The sequence below is a fragment of the Epinephelus lanceolatus genome, chromosome 2, assembly GCF_041903045.1.
Source record: "Epinephelus lanceolatus isolate andai-2023 chromosome 2, ASM4190304v1, whole genome shotgun sequence".
Lineage (NCBI taxonomy): Eukaryota > Metazoa > Chordata > Actinopteri > Perciformes > Serranidae > Epinephelus > Epinephelus lanceolatus.
The window spans coordinates 29,209,386-29,234,820 of record NC_135735.1 but is presented as its reverse complement, the minus strand read 5'-3'; the positions used below and the strand labels follow the sequence as shown (position 1 = coordinate 29,234,820).

The 25,435-nt window shown below is 39.3% G+C and overlaps 1 long non-coding RNA gene across 1 annotated transcript; it reads left to right on the top strand.

The window, feature by feature from the left end:
- The first annotated feature begins 77 nt into the window (after positions 1-77).
- Positions 78-25,435, top strand: LOC144459115 (uncharacterized). Its single transcript, XR_013488316.1, has 3 exons — positions 78-285; positions 2,161-2,365; positions 23,704-25,435. It is a non-coding gene; the product is annotated as an uncharacterized LOC144459115 (long non-coding RNA).

The following is a 25,435-nucleotide window of genomic DNA, read 5'->3' as shown; positions in this document are numbered from 1 at the left end:
ATTCGGAACGCACCCCAAGTCTTGTCAAGGAGGAGTCTTGTTCTGTAATCTCGCGAGAGGTGACCTGTAGGAAAACAAGGTGGGAACCTTAATTAGAGTTGGAGAGAGCAGTGCGGGAAGAGTTTGTTGTGTTCGAGCACAGAAAGCTTCAATAATTTACCCTACTCGAAAGCTTAACTTAGTGTTATCTAAGACTTAAAGTGTCATGCTTAATTTTGACAACGTGAAAAGACCGCGAGATTTCAAAGCGAGACTTCGTTAGCGTTGAAAACAGAACCTCGAAAGGTAAGGAAACGTTTAATTTCTCTGTTTTCGTATTGTCAGACTCTTCTATTAACAACCTGAGGCTTTCAGTGGCAAAAATAAGCACGTGTAATAGACATAAAATAATGGTGTACAGCTTGTCGGGTTAACATTGCAGCCTGTTTAGCCGCAGTCTCTCTCTGGACCAGTTTCAAAAACTTTTATCATTAGCCACTTAGACAGAAGAACATGGGGGAAAAGGGTCCAGGTTCAAATATAAGCAGGTTACCCATGTATGCTACTTTATTATCATTGACAGCTAATTAGTTGTAGAGGTTATTATAATTAGTTGCCACCTATTGAACCACAGGGAGTCAAAGGTGCTTTGCATTCACATAACATTAAGCTCACAGTTTACTCATACACAGTACAGTGATATTTGGAGGTGAAGTCATACACAGGCTGGGAGTTGGGTGCATTAAAAGACCTGTTGCAGGCTATAACAGTTGTCAGCTCCTAACACATTCACAGAAACTGTAACAGCACTCATCATGTGGAACAGAGGAGGTCAGTTTCACATACAAATATGATGCTGGATCACTCTCATGAATTTTCACTTTTCAAGAACACTGGCCTGGTTCTTTGAGTATTCTTGGAAATTACCTCTGGCCCATGTACCCGCTTACCTAACACTCTGTCCTGTAGACGCCAGACGTGATGCTCTATTTGTTTGGCCTGATTTCATTTAACCTCCTCAAGCTTGAGAAGGAGGCACACAGGTCCACCTGGGTCCTGAACTACTGGTTTACTAGCAGCTCAGCAGGTGTGGCTCCAGTGGTGGTCTGGAGGGATGACTTGATACCTAGACAGCTTTGTTTCAAGGCTCCGCTCCCCCATCTTCCTGATGGGCATCCTTAAACGCTGTATCACGTTAAGTGCAGCCAATGGATTATGGATGGTGTTGTGCAGTTGTTACATGCTTGATGCCATTCCTCTTTAGAAGTGTTTGAAATCTCGGGCTATCAGCCATTATCACTGGCAAGTAGGGGATACCGGAGCAATTGTAGAAAAACTTTGGTTTTGATGTCCTCACTCAAAAATGTCTTGAACTATTTGGATACAATTTTTATGCTTGTTACTTGTATCTGTGTTGTACTTTTTAAAAGTCATCAGTTGTTTTGAAGGCAATGTAAGAGTCACAATATTGAGTGAAACACTAAGTCAGACGTTACATCTGCCAGTTACAATTCCAACAACGCACTTGTTACCTTAACACGAATACCAAGGACCACATAAACTCCCAAAAGTATAGATATTATTAAAACTATTTGACATCCATTGAACAATTAATTATACAAATATAAAGTTACAGTATACAAATAGAAAAACAAAATTTGGACAAGTATGACACATACTTGGTTCTGTCTCAATTCTGGTTGGTGCAATATGAGATGTTATTGCCCATAGATTAAAATGTGTAAATTTAAATGGCTCCATCCACATTTTTGGGCTACTAAAAATGTTTTGGGCTTCGGCTATGGTTACAAATTAAAGAAACAAGTAGAAAGAAGCCATTATAGCAGTATTTAAAGTTAAGACAACATTCGATTTATAGACATTGAGGATTTTAAAAGCATCTTGGTGGGCATTGATTCACAGATTGAAAGGCAAGAACTTAACCATTGGACTACGTCACAAAGTCTATAATGAATAGAAGCTAAACACAAATCACTTTTCTTAAATTAAATCTGTTTTGTTCTTTTTACTGAGCTGGACACCATTTTGATGGTGTCCGAGTCAATTGTAACACAGTAATTTCTACTGTTGCAATCAACATGAGAAGCATATTTAGTATTTTTCAGTATGTGTGAGGTTTATTTCTCTCTCACTTACAAGCCTTTGTCTAAATTTCCACAGGACATGCACCAGGAAAAACCCTCCAAAATGAGAAAATCTATTGTGTTTAAAAGCAAGTTAATGGCTCTATTCGAGCAGTACCCAGTATGCCTGAGGAGGTGGACCAGCCAGCCACATGTCAACCTCTTGAACAAGTTCCTGCTGCTAACCATCAAGCTGCCGCCGCTGTGCTCTCCATGGGGTCATCTTTTGTAAGGTCTAAACGGTAAGAAAGTCATTTTGCTCCACTGTTTTTGGTGAAATACCAAAGTAAAATCAACTGCAAGCTCAGTGGTTCAAAGGTATTTTTCTACAATTTCTTTCTGCACTTTTATGAGAACCAGTTTTGTAAAGGAGATTCAGAAAATGACTTAATTTTAGTTAATTTAAATCAAGAAATATCCAGGAATGGCACCTCCAAACTTAATATACATTGTAAAACCAACATGCTTCTGTAAGTGTGCTCGACATTTTAATAGTTTCCTATATTGAATTACCAGATAAGAATAATAAATAAATATAATTGAGATGACATGACAAGGACAGATCACGTTAAAGTTAGTGCACCACTTCTTTTTTTTTTTCTAAACATGAAACTAATCAGCCTCGAGGGGAAGTGTTTTTTCAAATAAGAGAAATTAAAAAAGTTAATTATTACAGTAATAACTGAATTTATGTTTTAACATATCTGCACAAAGGTGTAGATAAGGTGTTGCCAGCACTGGTGCCAGAACCACATTGTTTCATCTTTGTTTGTCTTTCATGTGTGTGCCAGTAGTGCAGTAAATCTGTAGTTCAGCGTTTTCCCACCAGGGCTCAGCGTAAAGCCGTGCAAACAAATGTTCTCTCTCACGGAGAGAAACACATCCTTATCTAAATGGTAAATTAGCCAAGCCAGAACTCTGCTAATTTGATTTTCTTCAAGAGGGAGAGAGAGGGAGAGCTGTGTATTCACCGGGAGGACAGACTTGCATGAAATGCTACATGGGGTGGACAAAATAACAGGAACAGTAGTCACTACTGTGTGATAAGATAGCTTTGCAAAAATGACCCCCTTTTTGAAGCATGCAGGGTTTTGATAACATTCTGTCAGAGCAATGTTGATTCAGCTGTGTGTATTTGTAAGGCTTAACTTTGTCATGACTCTGTATAAAAAAATGCATATTTAATGTAGTTCCAGGAATGGTACACAAAAATATTGCAACCTCCTGTACACCAGGGGTAGACAGTAATGTTTAACTGGTCAGGGGTTAAGCCTGTGCAATTAGGAGGCTGCTTGTATGGACAATGATATACGTCAGAGACAATGTTTCTTGTTCATGGTTGCTATAAATGTCAAGATTTTACACATGCACTGGCTATGAATTTAATTATTTTTATTTTGATTATCTATTAGACCCAGTGTTTTTTGTTTGTCCATGTTTGCCTGTCTATAATTAATCTACCACTTAAAAAATAAATTAATTATAAGAAAGTAACTTGTGACAATAATGGGCTACTACATGCCAAACTGGAGGGGATGAGAAAAGTAGTAATTAGTAATAATTAGCAATATTAATGTGGTGATCTACTGTAAACACTGTATACAACCAAGCAGCTAAAACCTGCCACTGCCATGATCTGTAAATGCACAGTCTGCTGTAGAGTGCTCCAGGGATGACGTTTTTCTGTAGGCTGATGTGGAAGTTGGCATCATACTGTATTCCTTGTCACTTGTACAAATGGACATAGTGATAGATATGAAAAAGTCTGGGTGAGCTCCGTCACACACAACAACCAAAAGTTAATTTAAAATATTGTTGGAGAACTAGTTTAGAACTAGTGTCAATTACAAACTTCACTCTGGAGGAGTTAAGTTGATGTGTTGGAAGTTACTAAAATGCATTTAAGATTAAAATGAGATTTGAATTCACGCACTTTTTGTGTTAGAAAAAGTATATATTAATTGTACTGCAGCTATTGTGCATAATTAGGATAAAACACTCCCTCCAAATTGGCACAAGGGCTACATTTTGGGGTCTGGCTCATGAAGTAATAACCTATCTGTGGTAGGGCTGCAATGATTAGTCGACTAATCGATGACTGATCGACTATTAAAATAATCGGTGACTATTTTAGTAGTCAACTAATCGGTTTGAGTCATTTTTCATAGAAAAGAACTATAAAAGTACCCAAAGTAAAAAACTCTTATTACAGCTTCTTACATTCAAATATTGGCAGCTTTACACACTCTCCCATGATGATGAACTAAAACCCTTTGGCATGAGTATGAAATAAGACGTTAGATGACATAATTTTGGGGTTTGGGAGAGACAGACCGTCATTTTTCAACATTTTAACATATTTTTCGATAAAATGATTACTCGACTAATCGAAGAGATAATCGACAGATTAGTCGACAATGATAATAATCGTTAGTTACAGCCCTAATCTGTGGAAACAGCATCTAAGCTTGACCGATGTGTACAGGCGTAAGCTAATTAGGATGTGGCGGACATCTGTATGTAAATAATTCAATGTAAATCAACACCATTGATCTTCTAACCTGGTATCATCGTTCTCTCTCACAATATTATTTTCTGCAATACTTGACATTTTAATGGATTTATGAATGAAAAACAAAACGTGAGGGTGGCAAAGAGGAAAAGCCGTGTTTTTAATACTATTGATCCTCTATAGTATACAGCAACTATAGTGTGCTGCAGGGGTGACATTTTTTTTCTAGGCTGATGCGGAAGTTAGCATCATCCTGGTTCCCTTGGATTTTGGACTATTGCAGAAAATAAGCTCTGTGGCACACAAACATTTTTGATACTTACATGTTTTGTTCAGCAATATAATCCTCACTAATGAACACCGCTTTTATGATTGTTGAAGCCTAAGAAACTAATGTTAGGCAATAAACGATCGCCACGTCAAGGCTGTAAAGCCGTGTTTGGCGTGATGACATTCACTACATAGTCTTATTTAGCCACTTATTAGCAACTGCTTTTTTTTTTTGTAAAAGACATGTAAAATCTTCAATAATTCACAAGTGGGGTATTTACAGGTTTATTTTTCTGTGGTAGAACAAAACATGAAAGTCTCTTGAGCTTGTGTTAAGCACAGATCTTATTTGAGTCATCTAACTAACAACCCATTAAAAAAAAAACATTAACTTCAAGATGAGGGAACCAGGAGAGCTAAAATGCAAACTCATTTCCAGGTTTTAGGACTCATTCCTGGAGCACTCTGTTATCTTCCAAAACCAAAAGAAAAATATTTTTGACTCTGTAACCTTCATGAGCTGGGCTCTTTATCTGTTACTAGTCTTGTCGCCATTGCTACACATCATACCGTTATCCATTCACAGATCAGTTCTGTTGTTACTCATGAGTTTATCTCTGTGCGGAGTCTGTCGTTGGGATAAGATACACTGGTGTCACAGCATTTCTTATGAGATGTGTGTAGTTTACACTCCCCGCTTGTGTAGACACTAAATTCTTTGTGCTTTATTTATAACTACACTCTCTCCTTTTGATATATCCTCATTTTAATTCATCGATTTGTACAACACTTGTAAGGACTTGTACTTGTTTTTTGATAATGTCTTCCCTCTCAGGTAGTTAGAGCCTAATTTGGCAACTGTAATTGGATGTGATCTCATGCTAAAAGCCCATTATTTCTAATAAAGGCTACTTAAAGTAATTACAACCTTCTTGAGCAGACATCAGCACAGAGATTAGATAATTACCATGATGGTCAGTGCAAGGACAGGTCAAGGAGAACACACATGGAATATACTGCCACTGACACTAAAAGAGATGTTCCCATATTCTGATACTCAGGGGTATACCTGCACTTTCACATCACTTTCAAACTGGATTTAGACTGAGGTGATGGTTAGACGCCGGGGGAATTAAGACAAGATTTGTGACATGAAGCGTAACCACGGATTCTCTGGTCAGAAGGTCTTAATAAGACAAATGGGACAAGTGATAAATGACTTCACCCTTCTATGATGTAAAGACAATGGATATCCCAACAGATAACATTTTCCTCTTCTATCCATATCATTTGAGATGGATGAAAATGACACATTGTTTTCCACTGACTGAACTCTTCCCCAGTGGTGCAATTTTATTATGTGAACTCAGTGGGTGGTGGATTGAAAGTCAGACTCCATGCCAGACTGACTGAGTCTCATTAACTGAGGCGCCTCTGAACCACACAGTGGAATAGAACATTAAGATTATCTTATCGCCTGTCGTGCTTCTGCAACAGATGCTCCAGTTCAAATGAATCATGCACGTACTGTAAATAAAGCTTCGCAACTTTTTCTGTGTCAGCGCAGTTAAGCTCTAAATAGACAAACCTTTAGGGTTTTCGTAACAGCAGTACCGTGTGGTTCAGCCTGCTGTTTCATGTAATTCTATTGATTATTTCTCTGCCTACTCTGGTTGGTGCATCTCAGCAAATTCCAGTCCACATAAGATGTCCACCTCCTCAAAAAAACAAAGATCAGACCACAGCTATGACCTGGTTACTGTGAGTGTGAAACTGTGTAGATTCTCAGTTCAAGCGTTACTGCACAATAGTAAGATAACTGCATGCCCCTTTCACTCTTCCTCCTCATTTGCTGCTCTCTTACATTTGTTGCACTGTCTGTTTGAAGACACTAGGGGCTGTCCAAGATACTTAACCATGCAGATGTCACCTGAGTGCCACCTTCAGCTGAAGAGAGGCAGTCAGCAGAAGACTTTTTCCTCAGCAGACACTTATACAATATGTCTTACACTGTCAACCTAGATATTAATACTCTGATGAAGCTGTTGCACATAGAAGGCTCGGCCAATAAATATGACTTTTGTTTTTAATCAAATGGGCAGTAAATCTTCTGCATGCATAAAACAGTCATTTTTACTCCTCCGTGCCGACGATAGCCGTGGCCAAAGCATTATGTTTTTGGGTTGTCCATCCATCCGTCTATTCGTCCCAACCCTCTGTTTCATCCATCCCATACTTGTGAATGCGTTATCTCAAGAATGCCTCAAGGGAATTTCTTCAAATTTGGCACAAATGTTGACTTGGGACTCAACAATGCACTGATTTGTTTTTGGTGGTCATAGGTCAAAGGTCAAAGTCACTGTGATCTTGTCTGTCCTATTCTCGTGAACGCAGTATCTCAAGAACACTTTTGGGGGAATTTCTTCAAATTTGGCACAAATAATCACTTGGACTCAAGGATGAACTGATTAGATTTTGGTGGTCAAGGGTCAAATGTCAACTTGGCCTTGCATCTGTCTCAGTCTCATGGACGTGATATTTTAAGAACGCCTTAAGGGAATTTCTTCAAATTTGGCACAAACATTCACTTGGATTCGAGGATTACCTGATTAGATTTTGGTGGTCAGGGGTCAAAGGTCAATGTGACGTTGCATCTGTGTCACTCTCATGAACACGATATTTTAAGAACAGCTTATGGGAATTTCTTTAAATTTGACACAAATTTGTCCCCTTGGACTGAAGAACAAAACTGATTAGAATTTTGTGGTAGAAGGTCAAAGGTCAGTGTGACCTCACAAAATATGTTTTTGGCCATAATGCAAGAATTAATTTGCTAATTATGACAAAACTTCACACAAATGTCTAACAGGATAAAAGAATGACGTGATGATATTTTATATCCAAAAGGTCGAAGGTCAGCTCCACTGACCACTAACTAACCACTTTTCTGGCCATTACTCAACATCATATCTCAGACACTGAAGGGGAGGCATTTGTTTAGATACTGAGTTAGTGACACTAATCTTGGGTGTCCACCTTGAAACTGTGCTGATTGCATAGAGCTTCTGTGCTGTCGTGGGGAAATGTGTGTGTAGCATCCATGTTTTCACTGACATGGGAGTAAACTGTAAGAGAAACTTGACTGGTGCGCAGAGGCTGAGACATACAACCGTAGGGTGGTAATTCTGGTCTTTATTGATCCATAAATTGGTTCTTTCATTTCAAGTCAAGTCAGACTTTATTTATAAAGCACATTTAAAAACAACCTCAGTTGACCAAAGTGCTGTACAGTTATTGAAATATAAAATAATCATACACAAATATCATAATAAATAAAACAAAGGAAATAGTAAGAGCTTAAAGTAAAATTAGGATAAAAAAGGAAATAAGAGTAAAAAAGAGTAAAAGCCAAGGATTCTTGCCTAGCTGGCCACAATAGCTTCTTTTGTCACCAGTATGAAATCATCTTTTGATGAAGATTTGTTTAACCAGTTTTCACACACCTGTTTGTTTTGTTTTACTGTCTGTAAAAAAGGGATCGATGGCGCATAATTTAAAGACGGTAACAATTGGGTGCTTTCTCCTAGTGAAGCGACTGACTCACTGGGTGTTGGCTGCATCATTGTTAGAGGACAGGACAGTGCAACATTTAACACCTCATCAGTTCTCAGTGGATTTTCTTATCTACTGATGCTTAAAGTAGCAAGGTTTGTCATTTTTGTTCAGTAAAGCTGAATGCGTATTATTGTTCCTAGTTGCTCAGGATAGTTTTCACAGTTCTTTTTAACTTCTGGTTGAGAATAGCTCACGGTAATAGTTGTCTGTGTTTGACATCCGAGCACTCCAACAGATATTCTTTTTATTTCATTTGTATTGGGGTAGAGGCAGAAGTCTCTTCTGTGGATATTTAAAAACCAAAGCTGTTTGTCTGCATGACTAGATACCGCTAGGAATAAAGTATACTTTTGTAATTAGTTTTAACTGATGTCTGTGTGTTCACCGTGCCTGTGTGGCATCTTCCCACAGTCTCAAGACCCGCAGGTTGGGTTAATGGGCAGCTCTCGCCTGTGAGTGTGAATAGCTGTCTGTCTCGATGTGTCAACCCTGTGATTGCCTGGCGACCTGTCCCTGCCTCTTGCCTAATGTCAGCTGGGATCGTCTCTAAAGGATAAGCAGGTATAGCTAATGGATTCCTTTTTATCCTGATTCTGTGACATTCAGGTGTGCCAGCTGTAGCACTCCATGTGTATGCTGGAACATTTTCTAATGCACACTTAAGCAAGAGCAAATATAGACAGGAGCCAGGTATTTAAATGAATACATGGATAGTTAGTGCGATGCAACTTTGCATGATGGCTGGACTCTGAGAAGAGACTGATCCCTTGAGTGTATAAGGAAATGTGTTAAAGGGATACTTTGCTGATGTGTATCCAGACTATTTGGTAGTAGTAAATGAACTGAGGTAACTTTCACTCATCTTACCAGCACCCAGATCTCCCTGCTCACCTCTTATCGTAAATACATCCATCCATTTTACTGGCTTTAGGACTGTTGCTTGAACTATAGATTGTATTTTGCATTTTCGTATGCCCGCCGCCACGCACGCAAAGAGTGTAGAAGTGGATCAAAAGAGAGCTGCCCTTCTTTCTCTCTCTCTCTCAAACTCAGACCAAACTGTAAAACTAGGCAGTGACTACTACCATATTGTTTCCTGTGAAAAAACTGCCAAGCTTGCATTACATCATCCACCAGCGGGAGCGTTTATTAGTCCAGTGCAAGGCAGTGCATTCTGGTAGTCGTAGGTTTTCTACCTCTTGAGCAGAAGCAAATGCCACAGCCCTTTTCCTCTATTTTCTCTGGTCATATAGCACAAATTTCAAAATGATTTGTGTCTGTCTACTGCATAGACATCCCAGTTTTATGGAAAGTCAGTTTTTCCAGCTGTGTAAAACTTCTTTAAGCACACTCATAGAGGCTCGCACACACATGGTGTATGGTTGTGGGTCTGGAGGCGAGTCCAAAATGGAGACAAAAACAAACATATATGCTCTTCATACATGCATAAAGGAAACAGCTGCACGAATATCTCTGAGCGACCCCTGTGCACTTTTACTCGTGCAGCTCAGAGAAACATAAGCATAAGCATTTAGTCAGCAATGATTTATGGTGGTTGCAATGGATAACAGTAGTGACCTAGTTAAATATCAGGGAGACGAAGTATTAAAACACCCTCCTTTCTCCATGTATGTTTGGTGTGTTGTGGACACTCAGAATTGTGTCATAGTATGGCTAAATACACAGTTTCATTCTGTCATAAGCATAATAAGCTATTAGTTGTGATGGTATATATGTCCCTCCTTGTGCAAGAACATGTAGGAACATTGTAACAGTCTCTCGACAACAGTTCTCATTTGTATTTCTGTGCCAGTCCATTGTGTGTATTCTCTAGTAAACTGAATACAGTCAGTACGCAGGAGTCCAGACAATAGGACATCATTTATTCACTTTCATGTGTATAAAAGTGACAATTGAAGGAATGACAGTCGTACTGGCAAAGAACACGCTTCCTGTTAACTTACTGAAAATCATAATTTCATTAAATTTTGTTGGCAAGTGGCTTAAGTGCCTGTGACAACCAAGGAATGTATCCAATCAAAGAAAAATGTCAGCCTGTCAGCTCGCTGTAACAAAAAGCAGAGGATTGAGAGGAAGCTGATTAGCTGTTAATTATGCTCAGGTGTGCACACATGCACACGCACAGGCTGTCTGTATTGCTACCACTTTTCACCGTACAAAAACCCCGAAGTAAACCAGTTTTGCTTCACTCTGCCTTTGTTGTTTCAAAGAGCTGATGAGGCAAAGCCACCAAACTTAATAGTTCTTCCCCAGTGCAAACTCTATAAAACCAGTTAAGCCCATTTTTCCATGCTGTCTGTGGGATAGTGCCTCGAGTGTCTGATTTGGCTCACTAGACAGTGAGACAGCTGTAGTGTATGGGCTCAGAAGTATTATAAAGCTCCTGCTGGTGAAGCTATCATGTAATGGCTCTTTAATGCATATCCCTGGTCTATACTCTTCCGCATCATATACTTCCTGTTTTCACGACTTGTCCCTGCTCTGGGATTTTACCTGTTTGGCAAAAACTGCAAATAATAATAGATAATAAATATATGTGTATCTTTGAAATTGATTGCCAAAATTAGTGTCTGTATGTGTAGTTGAGACTCAGTCAGCACAGATCCGTAGATCATAGGCCAGTGAGGTTAAATTTAGAACTAGGTTGGACGCTCTTTTGTGGTAAATAGCAGGCTGGGTCCCTCCTTTGTAGCTTGGCCATTAAATTACAACTCTGTCTCGGTTTTAATTGAAAGCATCTTTGACTGTATGGGATATGCAGAGCTTTGGCTAGAGCTGGAGCAGAAAAGCTGGCAAAGCTTTAGCTCTCTTATTTGGATTAATATCCCCAACACCTGTCTTTGGGGAAATTAATGGGTGTTACTGTAAGCAGCTTTCTTTCTTCCTCAAACCTTTTCTGCTGATTTCTTACTTTCTTGACCCCTTCTGCCAGCTCTTTTTCCCCCTCTCTCAGTTGTCCCTCCCATGCTTTCCCTCTGTAGATTAATTGCTCAGTGATACCGTATGTTAAGGACTGCTGTGAGTTTCCCTACCCAGCTGTTTGAAAGCAGAGTAGTCAGCAGGATTTGGCTGCTCGGTCCTCACTTGCCAATTCGTATGCACTCCCTCCTCTCGTTTCCAATTCTCCTTCAAGGCTCCTCCTCTTGTCCTTTACCCTTTCTCACTCATCTGCCTGCTTCCAGTGTGATTTTCCCTGCTGGCTCTGTCATGATGTGGTCAATTTTTGTTTTATCATTGCTATTTCTGTTGTAGCCTCAACAATTCTTACATGGTAGCTTAAATAGAAAGAGCGAATATTATCAGATTTTAAAGAATTTAAAGGATTTTCAACTATCTCTTGATGAACATTATCATCATGTTACAAGATTCTCTGCTATATGACCTCTAACTTACTGCAAGTGTGCTTTCACAACTAACCTGAGGCCTGTACTACAAAGCTTGTTCAACTTACCTAGGATATATTTTTGTTATCTGGCTAGACTGATCCGAACATTGGCTGTCTGGATAACAGGTACTACAAAGCCAATTATCAACTAGTTGAGTCAACTCTGGGTTTTCTTATCTAGCCATGAGCTCGTTCATGTGAAAGAGGCGAGGGTGTTAATTACAAGCAACGTCATCAGAACCATGAATGGAGGAGGCTGCTTCATATCATATGACATGAAACAGTACCAAGTGTCTTGGACTGCGATACAGTGAAAAGTAAATGACGCGGAATGTAAACGATACTGTAGTCTTATTACAGAAAATGTAGGAACGTTGAAAGCAGTATCGAAAAATACACCATCAGCAGAGACATAAATTACGTATAGGTATCACTAGGCTATATGTGACATTAGTATAGAGTATTTTATAGATTTTTTTTTTTTTTTGATATTTAGTTGGATGATGACAAAACATCTCTGAATATGTCGCATAAAACACTTTAAAGTGATGCTAGACTGTTTCTGCTACTGAAGTAAAGGGTGGAAAAGCAGCCTAGTTAATGACTGATGAGGTCTGTGTGACCAAGATGTTGCATTTATAATAGCAGGAGCCAATTAACACTGCATGGATTATTTTATTAATAAAATATGATCTTTTTTCCTAGTTCTCATCAAACAGGTGTCTCATGTTATTTTGAGCTGCAGTGGTGGAATCAGAGAGTTAAAAATGGCAATGCGATCACTGCCGACTAAAATAACTTTGCATATGTCAAAATGCTGTTAAAATCATGTGTTTAGTGTGTAAACATATCTCTATGTTCGTTAGAAGCTATGTTTTAAAGCCGTGGAAATAGAGCCCTGGAACAATGACATGATTCTGCTGACCTGTAACAACATATAGGCTCCTCTTTTTTACCTTTCACTCTGGACTTTAGTTCGTGGATCATTTTTTTCTTCACTGATTGGTCAGAGGTCAGGGAGCTGACAGGCTGTGATCCCGTGCTCCGGAGCAGGTTAACTGTTCAGCATAAGTTACCAAGGTGATTTATCCTGGTAAACGGAGAACCAGCTTCATCACGCTGAAAATCCAAAGTTAACCCTGAAGTTACCTCACTTACTTACAATCCTGCTTCGTAATACAGGCCTCTGGTTCAGTTCAAATGAATGCTAGTGTGTTTAGGCTGGTGTTGGAGCTGTCAGTGGAGCACTGGTGTGGACAAAATAACCATTCCAAGACAGAGATTTTCCTGGATACATCAGAAAATGTAAACAAGTTACCACAGATTTGTTTTGTGTGTTTTTCTTGAGCAGTTTATCATTAAAAAGCAAGTGAAACACAGTGACGCCACATTTACTTTCCTTATGAAATACTATGGTAAATGACTTGTTATTACAAGTTATTCATTTTTCACAACATGTGGTCAGATTGCAGTCTTTATTAATAAAGCTTATAGTCAGTAATTACTTGGTGAGCTCTTGGTGAGCTCATGGTGTGGTTGTCTTTTCACCTACGTCCAACGCTTTGCTTGGCAGACTCCACTTCCCATGCTGTGGCTTTTCTTACTGCTGCTGTCAAGAATAAGGAAGTGAAATGAGGGGAAGAAGGGAATGAAAGCCAGAGAGGCTTATTGAATACATAAATCACTTCCTGGATAGAGGGTATGTTGTTTCATTGCTAATGGATCTCTGCCACTGCTCCGTAAATCACAGTACACGCAACCAGACGTGGTACTACTAGGAGGCAGGACTCCTATGATAGAAGACATTATTCTGTTGCTTTTCTATTTTGTTTTCCTCCGTTCCTCCCATCCTTCTCTTGCAGGGATTTGGGGTTCACACAGAATTGCAAAACAAGCAGTATTTAGGTTACTGCTCTCAGTCCTGCCTTTCTCCTCTCTGGGTAAATGGGCACTTACTCAGCTCGGTGGGGGCGGCAATAATCCCTGACGCTGAGGAAAGTCACCAATAGTTCATACCTGACCAAGCAGCCATAATGTCTCAGCTTGTCCTTGGGAATTATTTCCTAAAACTGTAGGAAAATCAGATCTGAATTCATGTGATTTTCATTGAGAGCCCAAGTGTGCATCTAATGCAAAAAATAGTATCACTGAAAAACACTTTAGTTCAGTGTGTTTTTTCTGATTGAAGTCCAGATGCCAAGGTGGTAGGAGTGTTTCTTTTGTATGCTAATGTAATCAAGGAGGCTGTGTGAATAATACCAACAGCTTCAAGATGTCACAAAACAACAAATGCACGTTTCTTGGTTGCAAGGTGGCAGTTTGGTTCAGTAACAGAAGAACTGCATACAATACATCATATATTTGAACCAAAAAACCTTATTTGTCCAGGCTTGTACCAAGTCTGAGCTGAAATGTGAACAACATCTTACATCACAAGAGGCTTGGAGTTTGTATAGCTGATATCAGTTGCAGTTAACAGATGCACATATTACATTATATCCAGTGTTCCTCTCATTGCAATAATCACCACTCTTTCTGCAAGTTGTCATCTGAAGTGTTAGGTAGCACATCAACCAGCTCACGAAGGCAGCAGGCAGCACTGATGAGCAGAGGTCCACATAGAGAAACATTCTCACCAGTTCAATGCAATTATTCCATGTTCAGTGTTTAAATTGCATTAGGAACAAAAATGAAAAATATAAAATAAGTTAGGAAAGTGCTAAAATAATATCTATTAAAGATCCAGTGTGCAGGATTCAGAGGCATCTCTTGGCAAAAATAGTATATAATGTCCATAACTATGTTTTCATTAGTGTATACAGTAATTACCTGAAAATAAAAAATAGTTGTGTTTTCGTTTGTATCTACATATGGAACAGATCTTATTCCACAGAGTCTGCCATGTTGTTCTACAGTAGCCCAGAATGGACAAACCAAACACTGGCTCCAGATAGGGTCATTCGTGTTTTCGTGTTAGCCACGATAGTTCTCCTACATGCTTGGCACACAGGGCTAGTTTCAGTTCTGCAACCCTACTGCCACTTAAAATGCCACTAAATCTTACACACTGGACCTTTAATTGAACATTTAGGATTTAAATACTAACTTTAAGCTACAGTAGGCAGCTTTACAACAAATGACTTGATGTAATATTTGCTGAAATTTTCACTATATCCTGACCAGTGTTGGGTAAGGGTTACTTTAAAAGTAATCAAAGTATGTTACTGCATTACTTTCTAAAAAAATAACCAGTTACTTTACTGCGTTACTCCCTGAGAAAAGTAACTCAAGCACTTTTAAAGTACTTTTGAGTATTCTACATTTCCTATTGGGCAATGAACCACAGGGCGCTAAGCCTACATTTTTTTGTCTCTTGCCCTTCACTGAGATCCAATTCTCCCATCACAGCCGTCACTTTGACCAGTAGAAACACAGAACGATCTGCTGCCGTAGACAACTGTATGACATCAACACCCCAGCACTTTTAATATTTCCTCTAGGGATGTTACCACACAGAGTAAAAGGGGGAAATGATGGTGTGAAACAGCAGAGGCACTTTGTCAACAAGCTGAGTTAACGTTACTGTCATTAGCATCAAGCTAGCAAACAATGGTACATCCTCACGGTCGGACATAAAGTAATAACATTAACAAATAGCGGCGGGGCTTTTACTCACCACAACTGCAGAGGCTCCCAGCTTCATTTGAAACAGACTACATTATAGACGGTCCGTTATTCATTAATCCCTCTGTGTGTTTATATATTTACTTTTTATCCGCTCCGTTGTCTTTGTAAAGGTAACATATCGCACCGTCATTTCAAATTCAACACTAAAATTAAAAGCCCCTTATAAGCTCGGCTGAGAGAATCCCTCCATTTTCTAAATAGGCTTTTATTCTGAAACATTTGTCAGAACTTCCTGTGGAAGATACAGTAACTTGATAGTTTACATATGGTGCTTCAAATGTAGCTCCTGCCATCTGCTGACACTTTTAGGTGACTACAACAACATGTCGGCTGGCACATGAACGGACACACAGTGACTCAAATAATAGTAAAATAAAAATAGGACAAGAATAACCCGATGACATCACACACGCCGTGAAAGACGACCGGGGATAATTGGTGAGTACCAGCGTGTAGCGTGTACCAGGCATAATGCAAGTCCTGAGTCTGAAATATGTCTGTCAGCAAGTCCTACTCCACCTATTGAGACTCCACTGTAGACAACGACAGCATTTCTCTGACCATGTAGCGAGCCACAAGCTCCGTGGCTTCTTTCAGACTGATAGGTTTAACGTTATCTCCGTTATTAGAACCAAACGACAGCCGTTGCTGTTTCGGAGCTGAAGGACCAGCGTTCTAAAAGTAACGGAAGTAACTGATGTCTTGTTTGAAAATGTACTTAAGTATTTGATTACTCAAACAGCAAACTAACGCGTTAGGTTACTCGTTACTGCAAAAAGTAATCTAAGTACTCTAATGCGTTCCTCTGGCTCCTCCTATTGCTCAAAATGGCATTTGCAAGAATCCACCATGCCTAAATGAAAATGAAACATTTTTTGCTAATGGCTAAAGAAAAATAATCTTACCTCAAGTAACAGGTTTGTTTCAGTCTCACTCTCTCTTGACTTTAGCTGCTTGTTTACTTTCAGTAATCACTAGCAATAAGAAAAACAAAATACCAACAACAGCAAAGACGAGTAAACAAAGCAAAGCAAGCTTTTCAACACTGGTCTTCTTCTGTGAAAGTGAAAGCAAGCTTTTAGGTGTCAACCTTTGTCTCTTTTCTTGTCTTTTCCGTGTATGATGTTGCTAGCTGCACAGTGTGTGCACAGTTGACAGCTATGTTAGAGAGCCATCCTTACTCTGACAGGTTGTTTTCGTTCAGGCATGATAGATTCTTGCAAATGCCATTAGGAGCTCTAAGAGGAGACAGAGGAACATGATTTTTATTTTTTACAGATTATGTGTCATGTACTACTGTCAGTATAGTGAGACTTTAAGCAAATACAACAAAGACTTGAGTTCAGCAAAAAATGGAGAGAGGAGTTGTTAAGTTACCCTTAAATTCAGTCAGACTCAATCAGATATGCATAGTTAGTACGTAGATTCTACTTTTTAAAGGTTGACGTTGATCCTCACCCAATCTGTCTGCCTTCTGTGAGGGGTGACTTTGGCTTTGTGCTCCTAGGCTCCTGACTCCTCATGCTTCACTAGCCTTACTGCAGCAATTGCTATAGTCCCTCAGCTGGAAAAAGCTTCATTAGAGAGGGGAGATAGTTAATGAACTCTGATCCCATGTCCACATCTGACATGGTGCCTTCATTCCCAGCTTTCACTCCTTAGCAGCCTTTCAACTCTCTTTACCTGTGGACATCGCTCTTCTTATTTCCTTAGTAGACCATAGTTAAATATGAGATCACACTTCCTGAAATCAGTTGTCTGGACCTTTCTCAGACAGAAAAAGGAAAAGGTGACAGTTAATCTTGGTTTTTAGCTCTGAGGCATGTGGCCATTAAGGATGTATGAATGAAGCTACCTCCACAGCCTTCTGCAGAGAGTCTAAACAGTGTTTAACTTTCATTAGGGAGATGTTTTAGCTGTGGGAGAAATAGATAGCTGTTCAATGCATGGCTGTTTCCTAATCAACTTAGTTTAGTTAGTGCTGTGTCTTCCCCACAGAGTCAAACAGTTGTCAGGGGTAAACTGTTTGATCATTTGTATTCACAAATTAGTCATTTGTTGCCTCAAATGAATAATTCTTTCTTTTAAATTACTGACTTTATTCCTTCACATTAATACTTTGTTCTTGTGGATGACTAGATCATCCCCCCACATTGCGGTCATAATTGCCTCAAATTAGTCTTAAAAGAATACTTCACCTGCAAAATGACCATTTGTGTATCAGTTACTCACAGCATGTAATCCTGAATGTATAATGAAAGCTTTGTTTTTCTCCCATGCCTCCACGGTGAACAGAGAAGCCAAAAAAGGTCAACATTCTTCATGGACTGAAGTAAACAGGGTTCGCATTTAACAACAGCAAAAGTATATCAAAAGATCCATTTACAAACTCTCACACAACTCATGAAGTTTGATAAAATCTTCCACCTATGAGTAGCACTCCCTGAGTGTGCCTGGGCAGGCACGTGTTGAGCAGAGTTTAAGGACATGTGCATGCCCAGGCACACTACTTGGCTATGCATGACACTGTGTGGACTGAGTTTTTTAGGGTTTCACACCTGCCCTGTATGGTTTGGTTCAATTGAACTCAAGTTTGTTTGCCTTCTAAGTGCGGTACGTTTGGGGAGATGTGAAAACAGCAATTGTACTCAGGTGTGCACCAAAACAACCAAACCGAGATCTGCTTGAAGAGGTGGTCTCGGTCCGGTAACAAACGATCTCTGGTGCGGTTTGTTTGTGGTGAGGACATGTTCCAACCTCGATCCGAACCTACTGCAGTCGCATTACACATTGTTTGGGTTAAACAAGCATGAGCATGTTACAGTCCTGGAGGATAATTAATGTGTGCTTCCTCCTGTACTGTCTTAATATGCACATTCAGCACATCCAGTGCATCAAAACATTGTTTTCTAGTTGGAGCCGTGCCTCGTTTTCAAACTGTATGGTTTGACTAAAATGAACAATGCAAGCAATATAGTACACAATGACCAGCGCTAAAATCAACCTGCGTAGTTGTCCCTCCATTGTGACATTAGAAAGTGTCACATTTATCTTGCAAGTTTAGTTTTCTTCAATGTTTTGTTTACTTCCTGGATTTTTCCCACATGGAAATTCTGACCAATCAAGCACAGCTTTCTTGTACAGGCGTTTTATCTGGTCCGCTTGTAAATGCTGCCGTGAGAACATGAACCAACTCTTGGCAATTATACAACTTTGTAAAAAAAATTAGTCCCTGATTTGGACCAAAGCAAGACAACTCTAGGTCTGAAAGCACCCTCAAATAGTAAAGGTTTAGCAAAAATGCATGTGTTTGGGAAGAACTGAGCACAGGACTGGATAAATGAGACCTGGATTACATGACGGAAGTTGTGTAAGAGTTTGTAAATGGATGTTTGGATATAGTTTTGCTGTTCTTAAATGCGGGTCCGTTTACTGCGGTTCATGAAGAATGGTCCCCATATTTGGATTCTTGGTTCACTGCAGAGGCATTTGAGAAAAGCAGCGATTTCTTAACACATTCAACCTTACATAGGGAGAATGATTTATAAGCAAATAGTCATTTTGTGGGTAAAGTATTCCTTTAAGTTACTGTAGTCATAGAAACTTACGTTACAGTACATATTGTTGTGGCTAGTTCTGTCAGTCCCGATAGGCAGCAGTTTTAGTGATGAGTTGAATTATACGCAAGCAGTCTTCATGTGTGAATAAACTTTGATTAACTGCTTGTGATAGGTAAGATGCTTTTTATGCCTCCATGCCTGGGATAGCTGTGGTCAGAGGCATTATGTTTTCAGGTTGTCTGTCCCATTTTGTGAACAAATATTTTAGGAACACTTGAAGGGAATTTCTTCAGATTTTGCACAAACATCTGCTTTGATTCAGCAATAAACTGATTAGATTTTGGTAGTCAAAGGTCAATTGTAAAGGTCACTGTGACCTTGTCTGTCTCATTCTTGTGAACACGATATATCAAGACTGCTCTGACAGACTTTCTGACAAATTTGACACAAACGTTCACTTTTAATGGCACTTTCCTGATATTTTGGCATCGGTAATCTCCAGACTTTGTGGAATATGTACGGGAATTAAATGAGAAAAAAAGTATTTTCAACTGATTCAAATTCAATTTGATTCAAATTTGGTGGTCAAAGGTCACTTTGATCTTGTGTTTGTTTCATTCTCATTAACCCAATATCTCAAGAACAACTTGAGGGAGTTTCCTCAAATTTGGCACGAATGTCTACATGGACTCAAGAATGAACTGATTAGATGTTGGTGTTTAAAGGTCAAGGTCACTGTGAGCTCACACATGTTTTGGGCCATAAGTCAAGAATTCATATGCTAATTATGACAAAATGTCACACAAATGTCTAATAGGACATAATGATGAAGTGGTGACATTTTATATCCAAAAGGTCAAATGTCAGCTTCACTGTGACATCACAATGTTTTGCAAAAACACTTTTCTGGCCATTATTAACCGCTATATCTCAGGAACAGAAGGGGAGACATTTGGTAAGATACTGTAATGGTGACACTAATTTTGGGTGCCCACCTTAAAACTGTGCTGATTTTATAGATCTTCTGTGCTGACTTAGGGAAGATCTGTGTGAAGCATCCATGTTTTCACAGACATGGGATGTAAACTGGAAGTGAAACTTCACTGTTTCATGGAGGCACACAACCGTGAGGTGGTAATTCTAGTATAAATGTGTGAAGATAGCAAGAACTAGTCTCGCCACCAGACAATCAGAGATCTCCGCCTTCTGATAGTCTGGGGACACTCCTTTCTAAAGTGTGTTTAACATACCGGCAAAAATGGCCGGCAACAAAGCAGTGCCTCTTGCATTTTTGAAAAGGACACGCCTTCTCGGAAATGTGCGCTCCCCCTTTTCTCGTCCACAAGGAAACAAACACACAGAGAGCTTGAAAATGGATGCCGAGAGATTTAACTCCGTTTTATCAAACGTGTTCTCATCCATGAAGAAAATATTTTTCCAGCGGATGTCTTAGTTACAACATAATTGAGCTAACTGGAGTAGTTTCATGTCGTATCCGACAACGGGAGGCTTTTAACAGATGACGTCCTGATGTTAGCTTAGCTGCTGCTGTTAGCTGTCCCTGTCAGCTGCAGCCACTGATGCTTTCTAGACATCGTGATTTCCCAAAACTGAATAAATACCACACATAGCAACACAAAACTGCTTTGCTAGCTCAATCATGTTGTAACTAAGATATCCGCTGGAAAAGATATTTTTTTCACGGACCGTTTAATGAGTTATTACCTATTACAGACACCGCTAACGGCTAACAGGGCTAACAGCTAACGGTTAGCCCAGCTAAACGTGCACACAGAAATAGTAATGTTTGTTCAATCATTGTGTTTATAGACTTTACAAACATCGGATTAGTCCAAACGGTGATACAGTGATGTGAAAAATGTGTGTATGTATATATGTATATACATACATATATATATATATATACAAAACAACACACACACACACACACACATATATATATATATATATATATATATATATATATATATATATATATATATATAGAGATATATAGAGATATATAGATATATATATATAGATATATATATATATAGCTAAAAGCTCTGCTGGTTTTCTACCCGGAAGTATTTGTAAACAACAAGGCGATTCCCTCTATAGTCCGGCTGGACGGATGAGTCATGGCCTTGTAAAAGATTATGTTTGTTTCTTTAAGTTGGCGAGAATGTGTCGCCGCAAACGCGACAAACATCCACTAACTTCAACGGCGTTTTCTGCGAGCACGGCTGAGCCATTTTGTACTGTTACACGTGTTTCTAGTGGGACTATGTTTACAAGTACAAGAGTTCAGCGAGCCACCGAAGGACCGCCCTGCAGATTTACTATTGGCTCTGCAACGTAGGGAGTTTTTTTAAACTCTGAAATTGTATCCGCCCATCTAAACACAAAATCAGGGAGAAAGTCATCAGTCTTTAGTTAAGCAAAGCGTCTAAAGAACTGACCCGTCTTTAAGGTAGTTACGTCTCCAGTACAATCTCGAGTGCATGCCTGATTGTTACGTGTTTTGTTTACCTGACATAATAGGAGTGCATTTATAATGGATTCAGACTGAGAGTGTCTGATGTTTTGCGATATTCGGACGCTTGCTTGCTGTTAGTACATGATGTTAAGCCTACGTATTCTCAGAGGAACTTATTTTTACTGCACATTATGACCAGATGGATGTAAATATGTTGGACTTTAACAGATTTAGATACATTTTGTTACATGTCTGTCCCTCTTTTTCTCTACAGGATAACTTAGCAGGCATGTCAGAAAGCACAGAGGCGAGGAATAGTGTTAGACTTCTTTTACTTGCCTTATATTATCTTCTTCCGTTCTATAGACTGATGTGCAGCATGAATTCTGTAGTTGACTCTTAGTCCCCTGTTGTCATATCAGACTTGTGTACCTGTTATCATAATGACATCAGTGCGGCCTGGCAGCCTTGTTGTCATACCAGCACAGTCATAGTCCAGACATGGGAATAAATTTAGACAGAGCTGGAGTTATTACAGAATACAGGAAATGAAATCTCTCTAAAGACTCCTAAACTCTGATTTACAAATTAGTATGTTTCCAATCTTTGGCCACATAAGCAAATGAAAAAACGGAGGTGAATGCACACAAATAAAACCTTGGAGCTAACAAATCTGCGATGGCAATAGACATGTTTCCTTTACTGTTAAGAGCATCAGTGGCACTAATGGCTTTTTGTTTAAGAATAAAAACCTGTGAATTAATATTACAATAGTTACCTGCAGCGATGGTAAAACTATTCCGTCACTTTGTGCTTTACATGATCATGTTGTCCCGTTCATATAATCAGTACATAACACTGTATGTAATCAATGTCTGAACACTTGGTTCTGACAAACATAATCCCCCTCATACACAGCAAACACACGTCATGTCATGTTGTTCTACATCCCTCTGATAACGCAACTAATATGAGCAAATACCGCTAAATATAACCTTGGACTCATAATCTCATCACTGCCACATTCCTAAATAAAGAAACCCACCAAAGCTTCACATATAAGCTGGTTACAGGCTGGTGGTCCCAACTCACATCTGTGCTACATATCATCACCATGATCATCTGTTTCTCAGTCTCCACCTTCTACTCCCTCTGATGTGTACAATTTAATAATTCATGAAATATGACATTGAGAAATACTAATTATGCATCAGGGCATGTATGTAATTAATGCAATAAAGGGCTGACTGACACAGGTTTTAACTGGGAGAAATAAGAATTGCAGTGTAGTAGATGTTAATCATACTGGGAGGCAACATAGTCCACTGTGCATTCATCATGTGCATTGGTTTTAATATACAATACATGGGATTAATTGGTTGACTTTTCCAGTGCAGCTGTATTTAATAAAGCACTAGTAAAGGCCTCAATCTCACAATAAATATTTTGAATTATTGTAACAGGAAAAGAACAATAACTTTCATGATGGCTCCTGAGCCATCATTCACCAGTGCCTTTGCACTGAAGCACTATTAATAATTACTGCTATCAGTTACACCTATGTTAGACAAGTCAAAATGAGAGGTATGAGGAAGATCTGCCAAGCAGGATGTCTTAGTGGGAAGTTTAACTTAGTTTTAGTTTAGTTTTAGTTAGGATCCCCACTAGCTGCAGCATAGATGCCACTGTTCTTCTTGGGGTCTGGCACATACTCTTAACATATGCAATTCATAACATATAACAGTACATATATGTAACAATAAAACAAAACACAACAAGAAGATTAAAAAAAGTAATAACAAAGGAAGTACGGATAGGCTGGTCATGATGACAGTTACAGTGTTCAAGTAGCCAGACTTTCGTGCTAGTTCTATTGGAGTAAATGGGGCAGCCACAGCAAATCACACTATAACCCATCATATCTTTGTTGTTTAGTGCCGAAAAAATTCTTCCACCAGATTAAAAATCACACATTACATGATACTTAATGATTTTTTTTTTTTTAATCTAAATATGCACATTCTTTGTCCTTGTTATTGGTCTCCAAACAGATTGATGCTCTGTCCAACAGAGGATGAGGTGCAGCTGCTGGACAGAGCTATGATCAGACCCTGAAGTGATGGAGCTAATTGCACAGGACAAGTGCCTTGACCCTGAAATGATCACCTTGCTGCAGTTTATTCACATGAATGGTCTGGAGGAAGCAGCTATTGCTTTGTTTAGGGATTTTATAGAACAACAGGAGGTCAGTGATAATGGAGATTGCTGTTGTCAATGACAATCTTGACAATGGTGATGAAGTTCACCCAGCTTAAGACGCTGCTGCTGAGCCTGAAGTTGAGGTAGAAATCAACCAACCTGTTGAAGCAGAGGATCCCCTGCCTGGAGGATCCAGAAAGATGGCAAGAGAGGAAGATAATGGTGAAGGTTATGAAAGGAGCAGCAAGTGATTCGAGGTTTGTCTGGGCTATCTCTGACAGCAACACCGACAGCGACGTTGAGGAAGTATACCCAGGATCAGTGCCCTCCTCCAGCCCAGCACCAGGAGCATCCAGACAGAAAGTCAGAGAGGAACACCATGAAGGTGATGAGATGGGCAGCAAGCCATTCAGGTGCTTGTCTCACACCGTCTCCGACACAGACAGCAATGTCAAGGAGGTAGACCCAGCGGCAGGGCTCTCCTCTTGCCATGTGCATGGACAATCTAGACAGAGGTCAAGGGAGGAGGATGACGAAGAAGATGGAAGGGACAGCAAACAATTCAGACACTGCAGGTTTGCTGACAGACATTTTATAGTAACCTACAGTGACTGTAGGACCCCATCTACTGAGAGACCTCATTTAAAATGGTTAATTATCAAAAAATAATAATTAATGGGTTATGCCTCATGACTCTGATGTCATATTACTGTTTTTCAAAGTCTTCAAACATATCTGTGGAAACTACATTTTCATCACTCTTAGTTTGTATCACAGCTGTACCATCCTAAAATGTTTGAGTTTTTAGAGATTTACATAGTTTACATTTGACAAAGGAAATAATGAAACACCTGGCACAAACTTGACAGGTTTCCCATGCTGCAATACTGAAAGAGATTATTCATTTAAACCTTTAAGCCTGAAAATCATTGGTTTCTCTCATTTGCAATGATGTCAAGATACAGAAAAATACGCAAATTTAAACAAATCAAAAAGGGACAATACTCGGTGAAAATCACACGCCAAGAGGAGGGGATTTGTGACCATCGTCTTGAATTGTCCTTGGATAGTGAGAGTGTCAGTCCAAGAATGTGAAGTAGATAATTCCATGTGTTTGGTGCAAAAAAATATACATTTATCAATAAATAAATAATTTGCATTTGCTTCTCTGGAGCAGGGCCAAAAGGGTGGCCGCCCATCTCCAAGCGGATAATGATGATGTCTTGCCGACAGCAGCCAACCCCCAACGACCCTCCTTCTCCCCCTCAAACAAGTGTATGTGTTGCGAGACTCCACTCATCTCTGTCTGTGCAGAAGACAAGAGAGAAAGGTGTTTTTAAAAGTCTCTCTGTGATCAGCTCTCAGTACTTTTTTGGCTTCCAACTGAATCTCTTTGGTTTGAAGTTTAGTTTCTCTCCTCTGTCCTGTTGTACTGTAGATATCAGCTTTATTTTACTGTTTCATGTTCGCTTTCAGCTGTATGAGTTGTGTTAAGTTACTGCTGATGAAAACCCAGCATTTCCTTATTTTGCTGCTTCACAATAAAAGCTTTTCCATAACAAAATGATGTAAAATAAATTTATC